Raw genomic sequence first — 11,233 nt, 5'->3', positions numbered from 1 at the left:
ATGTGAAAATGAAATGAGAAAGAAGTTGTGCTTACCGAAAATTCTCATAGCTTTACCAATATCCTGCCATTTCTCTTTTCTTAATAGGGTATCACGAAATCCTGCATCCTTCCTGTCGTATAGGCAGGGTAAACGTCGTACAAGAGAAATAAGTTTATTTTCATTCAATTTTTGCATTTTAAAACTCTGATTTGCGCTGTTTTCAAGTAGACTTGAAGCACGTTACTATTGCATTTGTGGTAGCGTAGATCCAGTGAATGTGAATTATCAAGAATTTTCTTGAAGTGGCTGATATGATTCATGAGTGTTTTCTCTTAGCGATAATCAATAAATTACGTAACGTATTTTTGACCAATATAAGATCCTCCTCGTAGCGTGTTTTTCCATTCCTAATACACAGCCGGTCACAACTCCTGAAAACCCCTTGTTTGGCCACACGTCGGTCATATGTGCAACTACCCTACACACTAAAGATGTATCCATCCACAAACAATTTTTTTTTTTTTTTTTAGTTCTTTATTAAGGAGATTTTTAGCCTATGGCTAGCTCATCTGCGATCCACACACAAATGTCATTACTTGTGTATACAGTGTGTTTAGTATTGTTCTGTACTGTTTAATATAGACGATAACAAATAAAAAGTCACTAGTTCGTATGCCTCCGCCATGGCGGGACGGCCAAATAATCGGTCCCCTCAAATGCTACGTCATCTATGCATGTCGCTTACGTATCTCGAGCACTTCAGAAAGCGATCCAAGTAAGCAATACCTTTCAACAATGAGCAAACAACGTTGTTAGATTACCAACAGTAGCAACGTCGTTAGTAATAGGCTTGTTTCGGACGTTCTTGAACAAAGCCCAATTTGGTATAAATACCCAAGTAACCAAAAGTTCTGATAAAAGGCTATTTGTAGCTTAATCATCTTGGTTGCAGGTGGTCTATAGAATTCTAAGCAGCCTCATTTTTAAGTCGTTATAAGAACATGAAAGTTCCGGTATCATAATTGAAGAGCATTCTAAGCAGCTTCTGGCGGAACTTGAACGGAACTTTTAGAAAATATATTCTATATTATGTTCGCACTTTTATGAAAGTTATTTCTTGTGTATGCGTGTTAATGTTGTATGTGTATTGACCGAAGAGAGTAACAGAGCTGAGCCAAAAAGTTGAGCACGTTATTTCGGGACCTTCTAGTCTTAGAGTTACCTCTATGCTGGTACTCTCTTCGGTCCCAAGCTAATCGATTCACCCCTCGAAACATAAGAAAAACCAATAACCCCTCATTTTATCTGTCATATCTTTCATATCGAATCAAAACAAAGATTTTGTAGTACTAGAATTTCGACTAGAATGGGATACGTTAATCGTTTGCTTGGGACCTGTAGGCTATTCAAGTAGTGAGCCAATTTAAAATCGTTAGTTTCGTATTGATTGTTGGTACTATCATAGAGGTAACTCTAAGACTAGAAGGTCCCGAAATAACGTGCTCAACTTTTTGGCTCACATCTGGTACTATCTTCGGTCCCAAGCTTGTCGAATCACCCCTCGAAACATAGGAAAAACCAATAACCCCTCATTTTATCTGTCAAATTTCATAGCGAATCAAAACAAACATTGCGTAGTACTAGAATTTCGACTAGAATAGGGTACGATAATCGTTTGCTTGGGACCAATAGGCTACTAAAGTGGTGAGCCAATTTAAAATCGTTAGTTTCGTATTGATTGTTGGTACTACCCACAAACGAAGTGACAGACGACTAACTGGCGAAGAAATCACTGTGGTTCACTGTAATAGAATTTTCTTAAAAGCTTGTGCCATCATCCATCCACCAGATAGGCTAGTATTTTTGTTTTGATTTTAACATAGGGAAATTTACGTATTCTCGGCAACCTAAGCAGCGACCTTCTTTCTATAACCTTTTTCTCTATGGAACGCACACATATGCAGTATTGGTTTGTTTACAATCTTTTGCTGCCAGCTGCTCTAACAATTTCAGTCGAAAGAATTGTCAAAAACTGTTTTGAAACGCTTTTACAAAGCTCCAATCTTCTCTAGTGAGAGCGAGTATTGTCGGCAACCAGTTTTTCTTCGGCAACCGTTCCATTTGAACTGCATGTAAATCTGCTGTTCTATTATCGGCAGCTCGAAATCAGCTACAATTTGTAGTGCGTGTATTTCATTTCAAGAAAACCTTGCTAGATTGCTTTTTCTCAGTGGTAAAAATATAGTCAAATTGAAGCTGAAAGCATAAAGAATCGTTTGCATGCATTCAGCGAAGTGTTTTCGTAAGAAAATCCAGTGAAAATAGTGTTTCAATTTGGGTTGCCGAAAATAGTCTGTCATGCCGAACCCAGGCAACCAGAAGTCGTATAACAATGTGCAGACAGTATCGTAAATTGCTACAGTTGAAGTCAACATCGCTAATAAGAACGGCATGCATCGCATTATGTTTAAGTTAAATCGTATAGAATGCAAATTTCGTCGTACTGTATCACAAATAAAATCGGATTACATCGTATGACTTTTCAAAGTGAATGTGTTATTACAGATTAAATCGTATATGATGTTAAATCAACCCATTTAAAATTATATAAAAATTTGCATGTATATGGCCTCCACTTTTGTACGTATAAGCCATTTCTCTGCATTCTATACGATTTGTTTGTTTGTATATATTAGAGTCGGTGTATAATGAGTCACGCCAAGAGAAAAAAAGTTGAACTCGCATCACGGTTTTCGAACGATTCCCATTCTTTTCACTTGGCAACAGAGGACTTCTACAACAACTTCAAATGACTTCTAGCGAGAGAAAAAATATTGCGGCTGTAGTAAATCATTATATCAGTGATTTTGTCAAATTATCTTGACAAAAAATAGTAGAAATTATCATTACTTATTATTACCGAGCGTATCCCATGACAATTTAACACTCACTGCGTGTTTATTATCATTTCTTCGATTATATTTTATATTTTATTGCAATACCTTTCACGGACCTTTCATAGCATCGTAATGTTTATTTACTTTGCACGATAGGTAGCCGGTTTGACAGTTCAATAGGTAGACTTGGCTTCACTCTTGGCGTGACTCATTATACACCGACTCTAGTATATATGTTTGTACATCACGAAAACAACTTTGAATATACGTGCATTCTGGTTGTCTGGGAAGCCGTCATTTCCCCTAGTTGATTTTGTGTGCAATGATCTTTGAAAGTGTGCAAACTTGTGTATCATTTTGTCATTTTTTTTATGCATTTCAGTTTTGAGTAGAGTGAAAGAGATAGAACCTAAACATTCTAGTACATTTAGTGTTGACATGTGGTACAATCCAGTAGTGGTGTTGCCATGTGGTACACTAAAAAATTGCAATAGCAGGTTCGTCACCAAAGTTTTCGAGCTGCTCCGTCTGTCCCTTCGTTTGTGGTACTACCTATGGTGGAACGTATGTCTCTCCAGCCATCTTCAAGAGAAGCTGCGCCAAGTTGCTCTTCCGTGGGTAGTGCAGCTTCTAGCTGCTGCGCGTAATTATGGCAACTCCGGCGTCCCGTTGGTTCGCGGCGTTCGACTTCGACGGGTGTTATACACCGTCGAGAGTTTTGAGCGCATGCATACTGAAACTAAATAGTAGCATAGAGGTAACTCTAAGACCAGAAGGTCCCGAAGAAACGTGCTCAACTTTTTGGCTCAGCTCTGGTTCTATCTTCGGTCCCAAATTAATCGATGTACCCCTCGAAACATAGGAAAATCCACGAGCCCCTCACTCTATCTGTCTAACTTTCATAGCGAATCAAAACAAACATAGTGTAGTACTAGAATTTCGACTAGAATGGGGTACGTTAGTCGATTTGCTTGGGACCAATAGGCTAGTCAAGTAGTGAGCCAATTTTAAATCGTTAGTTTCGTATTGATTGTTGATAGTAGTCCGAATCTATGTTCGCATTGCGGTACTTGCGGACGTTGATAATGTCGGAGAAGAATTTCCTGTCAATTAGAACGTGATCGATTTGGTTTTCAGGTGATCTCCAGGTGGCTTTGTAGATATCATTGCGGGGAAAAAAGGTATTTCGGACTACCATACCACGGGGGGCTGCAAAGTTCACGCATCATTGGCCGTTGTCATTCGATACGGCATGCAGGCTGTTTGGCCCGATTGCCTATCTGAGCGTTCATGTCGTCGATGAAGATTTTGACGTCCCGTTGCGAACAGCCGTCGTACACCTGCTCCATCTGCGCATAGAACGCTTCTTCCTCGTCATCGGGCCTCCCTTCGTGTGGGCAGTGCACGTTGATTCGAGTAACGAAATGATGTGATATAAGGGGCTCGATAGCCTTAGAGCAACCGTTTTTGCTTTCTGAGCAGAGTACATCATGAGTCTAATCTGAGGCCCATCCACATTCAAGATTCGTCAATCGTTTTATTTGGTAATGTGACTACATGGTAATAACAGCAACTCGATGAATTAAAAGGAGCTCGTTTGCCTAGTGGCAATCGTTTTTTCTTACTTCAGTTTATAGTTTACCAAAACGAATCCTGCTGCAAACCCAACCCTCTTACCCTCCATCCCAGTGATTCTTCGTGGAAGGGCAGAGGACTCCTCGGCTTCCTTCAAAGCGTCAACACATTCCTACCCATTCCTTTCTTGGCCGGTGTTAGTATTACCACAGACAAACAGACATAACTCTTCGAAGAAAATTCTTCAAAAATATCGTCAAGCGTATTTCGCATGCCCACTAGCACTTGCAACCGCAGCATCCCTCTTTCATGCAATTTTTTCACTACTTGCTTTTCCCTTGTTCTGTCAACGCGTCAGCTGTGTTGAATAAAAACAAAACAGATGGAATTCAGAGATGTCGGTTCTACGAAATTTTCCGTAGATCTATAGAATTGATTGAATTCTGCAGAAATACGGATCCGTAGGTAAAAATTCACAGAAGCAAAGACTTTTTTTTAGGGATTTGTTTTGTTTGTTAATTGTGCTTTTTCTTTTGCTGGAAATAAGTTTTTGAACAAGGTAATGCATGACTTATTAGTGCCCTTTCTAAATGTAGATGTATTAATGTAATATGTATCAATCAATGATATTCATGGTGAAGTACTTTGTCTGAGATTAGCTTGCGGAGATTTGTGAAGTGGACGTTTAAGTTAGGGATGAATCTACTGAGATACGTCACCATTCCAATGAATCGATTGAGTTCAGCCCTGTTTGAAGGTACCGGATAGTGACGAATCGACGAAACTTTAGATTCGTCAGACTGTAAACCTTGCTCCGACAGAATGTGGCCGTAAAATTTTACAGAACTTTTACATAGTTTTGACTTATTAAGCTTTATATTGTTAATTTTCAGACGTTCCATAAGCCTCTCGAAATTCCGATTGTGGTCTTGAAGAGCTGTGTATTGTTCTCAAAGTTCTGTGCAAAGTTATCCTGAATCGGATACAGGAGAAGATCGACGCGACTCTCCGACGGCAGCAGGCAGGATTCCGCGCCGCAAGATCTTGTGTGGACCATATTGTCACGCTCTGCATCATCCTGGAGTAGGTCAATGAATTCCAAGAGTCCCTTTATTTGGTATTCATTGACTACGAAAAAGCTTTCGACCGTCTCAATCACGAGAATCTGTGGGGCGCCCTGATACGCAAGGGAGTCCCGGATAAAATCGTTCACCTCATCGAAGCGCAGTATGAGGCTTTCATGTGCAGAGTTCTGCATAACGGAGCCTTGTCCGACCCTATCCGGGTAGTCGCTGGTGTGAGACAAGGATGTATAATATCACCGCTACTGTTTCTCATCGTAATCGACGAGATCATGGTAGGTGCAATTGACCGTGTACCGAACCGTGGGCTGCTTTGGCAGCCTATCACCATGGAGCATCTCAACGACTTCGATTTGGCTGATGATGTTGCTCTACTAGCACAACGGCGCTCTGATATGCAGAGTAAGCTCAATGACCTAGCCGAACGCTCCTCTGCGGCGGGTCTCACCATCAACGTCAACAAGACCAAATCGTTGGATATCAACACGGGCAACCCTTCCAACTTTATGGTAGCGGGGCAAGCAGTGGAGAAGGTCGAAAGTTCATTCCTAGTTGAACACTCAGTCGGTTAACAACGTCCCGGTCAAGTCCATTGCCTCCCTATTGTAGTTTAATTTTGCCTCGTGGCGCGTGACTCTGTCTCTCACCCCTGGTAGGGGAGTATGGGTCATAGTGAGACAACTTTTTGCAAGTAGATATAAGTTTTTTTTTTGTTTCGATTTTTTCTTTTCTTTTTGATTTGTTCGTACGTCGGGCAAAAAATTTAATTACTAGTAATTAAAATTAATTAATTAGTGAAGGTTTTAATTTTTTTCCTTCTTAAGTGGTTGCGCACCGCTTTTGCGCAACACTTATGGCATCTTCCGATGCCTACGTTATGCGAACCAGATACTATGAACCGTCTTCGAAAGGACCATGCGTTGTCTTTTTTCGGCCCAAAAATAAACCTTTGAAAACTCTCGACATAACGAGAGATTTGCTGCGTAAGTATCCGGGAATCTTGGTACACAAAGAAAGATTCAACAAACTGCGTGTAGAAGCACCGACTTATGATGTGGCAAATAAAATTGCTGAACACGAGCTTTTTAGTGTTGAGTATAACATCTACATCCCTTCTCGAGATGTGGAGATAGAAGGCGTGGTCTCCGACGCGAGTCTGACTGTCGAGGACTTGAAACATGCCTCGGGAACTTTTAAAAACTCGACATTCGCTACCGCGCTAGTGAAGATACTGGATGTAAGGCAACTGCATTCAGCATCTTTCCTAGACGGTAAAAAAGTTTATAAACATTCAGACTCGTTCCGGGTGACTTTCGCAGGTTCAGTTCTCCCAAACTTCGTTAAAATTGATGGTGCTTTTTTTCCGGTGCGACTGTTTGTACAGAGGGTATATAATTGTACCAACTGCAAAAGGCTGGGACACTCGGCCAGCCATTGCGGCAACAAAACTCGTTGTGGCAAATGTGGTGAAAACCACAAAGAGGATTCTTGCCACAAAGAATCAGTAAAATGCGCTTACTGTGGCGAGAATCCTCACCCCTTGCAGGAGTGTCCGATGTACAAACAGCACTCCGATAAAGTGCAGCGTTCAATCTCTGGACGCTCCAAGCAGACATATGCTCAAATGGTGAAGGCTGCATCAGCCGTCCAAGATGCAAACCAATTTTCGGTTTTGTCAGTTGAAGAATCGGACTCTGACTCATCCGATGAAGGTGATTCTACGGTGGTACACGCACCTTCAAAAATGGACGGTTCCTCAAAAAGAAAATGCCCCTCCCCGAAAGTGCGCCGTAAGAAAACTAAAGTCACCTCCAGACGATTGCCAAATTTCCAGGGTAATGGGGATGAAAAAACAAAACCGAAGGCTCCTGTTGATCCAATCCCTGGATGCAGCAAGAATTTTCCGCCATTGCCCAACAAAGATAAAAAAAAATAAAAAAGCTGCTCCTCAAACTTCTCAAAAGAAATGCAAGTCCGAACGCGGTTTGCTAGCTTTTTCGGACATTGTGGAATTCATATTAAATATGTTCAACATACAAGACCCTCTTAGAAAATTAGTTTCTGCCTTGCTTCCAACGTTAGAATCATATCTTAAGCAATTGACTGTTTCATGGCTCCTCCTTGCATCAATCATATCTTTCGATGGATAATTCGTCGAACGAGGTTGAAGATATGATCACGGTGCTACAGTGGAACTGCCGTAGTCTAGTGCCTAAACTAGACTCGTTCAAATTTTTACTTCACAATTCTGATTGTGATATATTTGCTCTCTGTGAAACATGGCTTTCTTCCGATAAAGAACTCAACTTCCACGATTTTAACGTTATACGCCTGGATAGAGACGATTCTTATGGAGGAGTACTTTTAGGGATCAAAAAGTGCTACCCTTTCTACAAAATTTCCCTTCCTGCTCTATCAGGCGTCGAAATCGTCGCTTGCCAAATAAATGTGAAGAACAAAGATCTTTGCATAGCTTCAGTATACGTTCCACCAAGAACCTCCATTAGCCGTAGTCAACTCTGGAATCTAGTTTCGATTCTTCCATCCCCAGTATTAATTCTGGGTGATATGAACTCCCATGGTACTGGGTGGGGTGATCTATATGACGACAATAGAGCGGCTATTTTTTACGATTTATGTGACGATTTCAATTTGACTATTTTGAACACTGGTGAAGCGACACGTATAGCAAAACCTCCGGCTCGAGAAAGCCGACTCGACCTATCTTTGTGTTCAAGATCGCTATCATTGGATTGTCAGTGGAAGGTTATCAATGATCCCCATGGTAGCGATCATTTGCCAATCATCATTTCAATAAAGTGTGGCCCTCACTCTGCAGAACCATCTCGGGTTCCATTTGATCTTACAAGGAACATCGACTGGCAGAAATATGCAACGGCGGTGACAATGGGTGTCGAATCAATAGATGCGCTTCCACCATTGGAAGAATATCGATTCCTAGCCGATTTGATTTACAAAAGCTCACTGGAAGCACAAAAAAGAAAAGTTTCAAGTGCACCCTTTAAAAGGAGACCAGCCACACCTGGATGGGATGAAGAATGCACAAAATTGTATATAGAAAAATCTGATACTTTCAAAGCTTTTCGTAGACACAAAACCTCCACATACTTCGAGGAATATTCAAAGCTTGAGACAAAGCTGAAACAATTAGTCAAAGAAAAGAAACGTGGTTATTGGCGCAATTTCGTCGAGGGACTCTCACGAGAAACCTCAATGAACACCTTGTGGAGGGTGGCTCGGAACATGCGTAACCGCTCATCTTTCAATGAGAGTGAAGAATACTCCAACCGATGGATATTCGATTTCGCTAAAAAGGTCTGTCCGGACTCAGTTCCAGCACAAAATATTCTTCGAGAAGCGTCTCCTAGCGGCGGCTCTCTGGATAGACCATTCTCAATGCTGGATTTCTCTATGGCTCTTCTTTCATCGAACAACTCCTCACCGGGAAGCGATATGATTAAATTCAATCTTCTGAAAAATCTCCCAGATATCGCTAAAAGACGCTTGCTAGATTTATTCAATTCCTTGCTAGAAAACAACATTGTACCGCCTGAATGGAGACAGGTCAAAGTAATAGCCATTAAAAAACCTGGCAAATCAGCGTCTGACCATAACTCATACCGTCCGATTGCTATGCTTTCGTGCATTAGGAAATTGTTGGAGAAAATGATCCTTCGGAGACTCGATCACTGGGTCGAATCAAATAACTTGCTATCAAATACACAATTTGGGTTCCGCAAGAGCAAAGGAACAAACGATTGTCTAGCGCTGCTTTCCACAGATATTCAACTGGCCTTTGCACACAAGGAGCAATTGGCTTCAGTATTCTTGGACATTAAGGGGGCTTTTGATTCAGTTTCCATTGAAATTCTGTCAGACAATCTGCACAGATGTGGACTTTCTGGAATTTTAAATAATTTCTTGTACAATTTGTTGTCAGAAAAGCAAATGAACTTTTCCCTTGGACAACTGACAACTTCCAGAATTAGCTACATGGGCCTGCCCCAAGGCTCATGTCTCAGCCCTCTTCTTTATAACTTTTATGTCAAAGATATCGACAACTGTGTGGCAGAACAATACACGCTAAGACAACTTGCAGATGACGGTGTGGTTTCCGTAAGAGGTCCACATGCCGTGGACTTGCAAGGACCATTGCAAAATTCCTTAGATAACTTGTCTTCTTGGGCTATGAATCAAGGGATCGAATTCTCGCCGCAGAAAACTGAACTGGTAGTGTTTACTCGAAAGCGGTACCCAGCCCAAATGCAGCTTAATCTTTTGGGCAGAAACATTACCCAACCATTGTCTTTCTTGGGGTCTGGTTTGATTCAAAGTGCACTTGGAATGCCCATATTACGTATTTGAAGCAAAAATGTCAGCAGAGGATCAACTTTCTCCGTTCAATTTGCGGCACATGGTGGGGTGCTCATCCGGGAGACCTCATAACGCTTTATAAAACAACTATTCTCTCTGTTCTAGAGTACGGCTCTTTCTGCTTTCTCTCGGCAAGAAAAAGTCACCTAATAAAATTGGAACGAATTCAATATCGTTGTCTGCGTATTGCTCTAGGCTGTATGCACTCAACGCATAACATGAGTCTCGAGGTTCTGGCAGGAGTAACACCCCTCCAGAACCGTTTCTGGGAGCTCTCTCTCAGAATACTAATCAAGTGCGGAGTGACGAACACACTTATAATTGAACATTTTGAAGAAATTCTTGGGCTGAACACACAATCTCGATTTATGAGAATCTACCACCACTACATATCATCAGATATGTGTCTTCCTTGTTATACTCCAAACCGTGTTCACTTCACCAATCGCAGTTCCTCAATTGAATATGATCTGACCATGAAACAAGCAACTCATGGGATTCCCGATCAACTTCGACCTATTATTATTCCGCGTATTTTTACTGAAAAGTACCAACAAGTCAATTGCATGAAAAGATATTTTACAGACGGGTCCCGTCTCAATGGATCCACTGGCTTCGGTGTCTTCAATGAAAACTCTAGCGCCTTCCGCAAACTTCAGGAACCTTGTTCCGTTTTTGTTGCTGAGCTGGCAGCAATCAACTTCGCATTGGGGATGATTTCCAACATGCCCGCAGACCATTACTTCATCTTCACGGATAGTCTCAGTTCGATTGAGGCTATTCGGTCGATGAAACAAGGTAGGCACTCATCTTATTTCCTTTCAAAGGTAAGGGAGCAGATGTGTGTGCTGGTCGAAAGATCATATATGATTACCTTTGTATGGGTCCCCTCACATTGCTCAATCCCAGGCAATGAGAAGGCGGACTCTCTCGCAAAGGTGGGCGCGCAGAAAGGCGAATTGTATGACAGGCAAATTTCACACGATGAATTTTACCATTTAGTGCATCAGAGTACCTTTTCGAGTTGGCAAACCGATTGGGACACTGGAAATCTTGGACGGTGGTTACATTCAATTATTCCTAATGTTTCTTCGAGAGCGTGGTTTAAAGGCTTGGGCTTAAGTCGTGACTTCATTCGCGTGATGAGTAGACTTATGTCCAACCACTACTCGCTAGATGCTCATCTCAATAGAATAAACCTCGTGGACAGCAACATCTGTCGGTGTGGAAACGGTTACGATGACATCGAACACGCAGTTTGGCAATGTACGGATAATGACGCCGCCAGAGAGCGACTTTTGA

Source organism: Ochlerotatus camptorhynchus, unplaced genomic scaffold, assembly GCF_037179485.1.
Source record: "Ochlerotatus camptorhynchus isolate MF236.1 unplaced genomic scaffold, CSIRO-AGI_Acam_v1.1 ptg000277l, whole genome shotgun sequence".
Lineage (NCBI taxonomy): Eukaryota > Metazoa > Arthropoda > Insecta > Diptera > Culicidae > Ochlerotatus > Ochlerotatus camptorhynchus.
Note: the sequence above shows the minus strand (reverse complement) of the source record.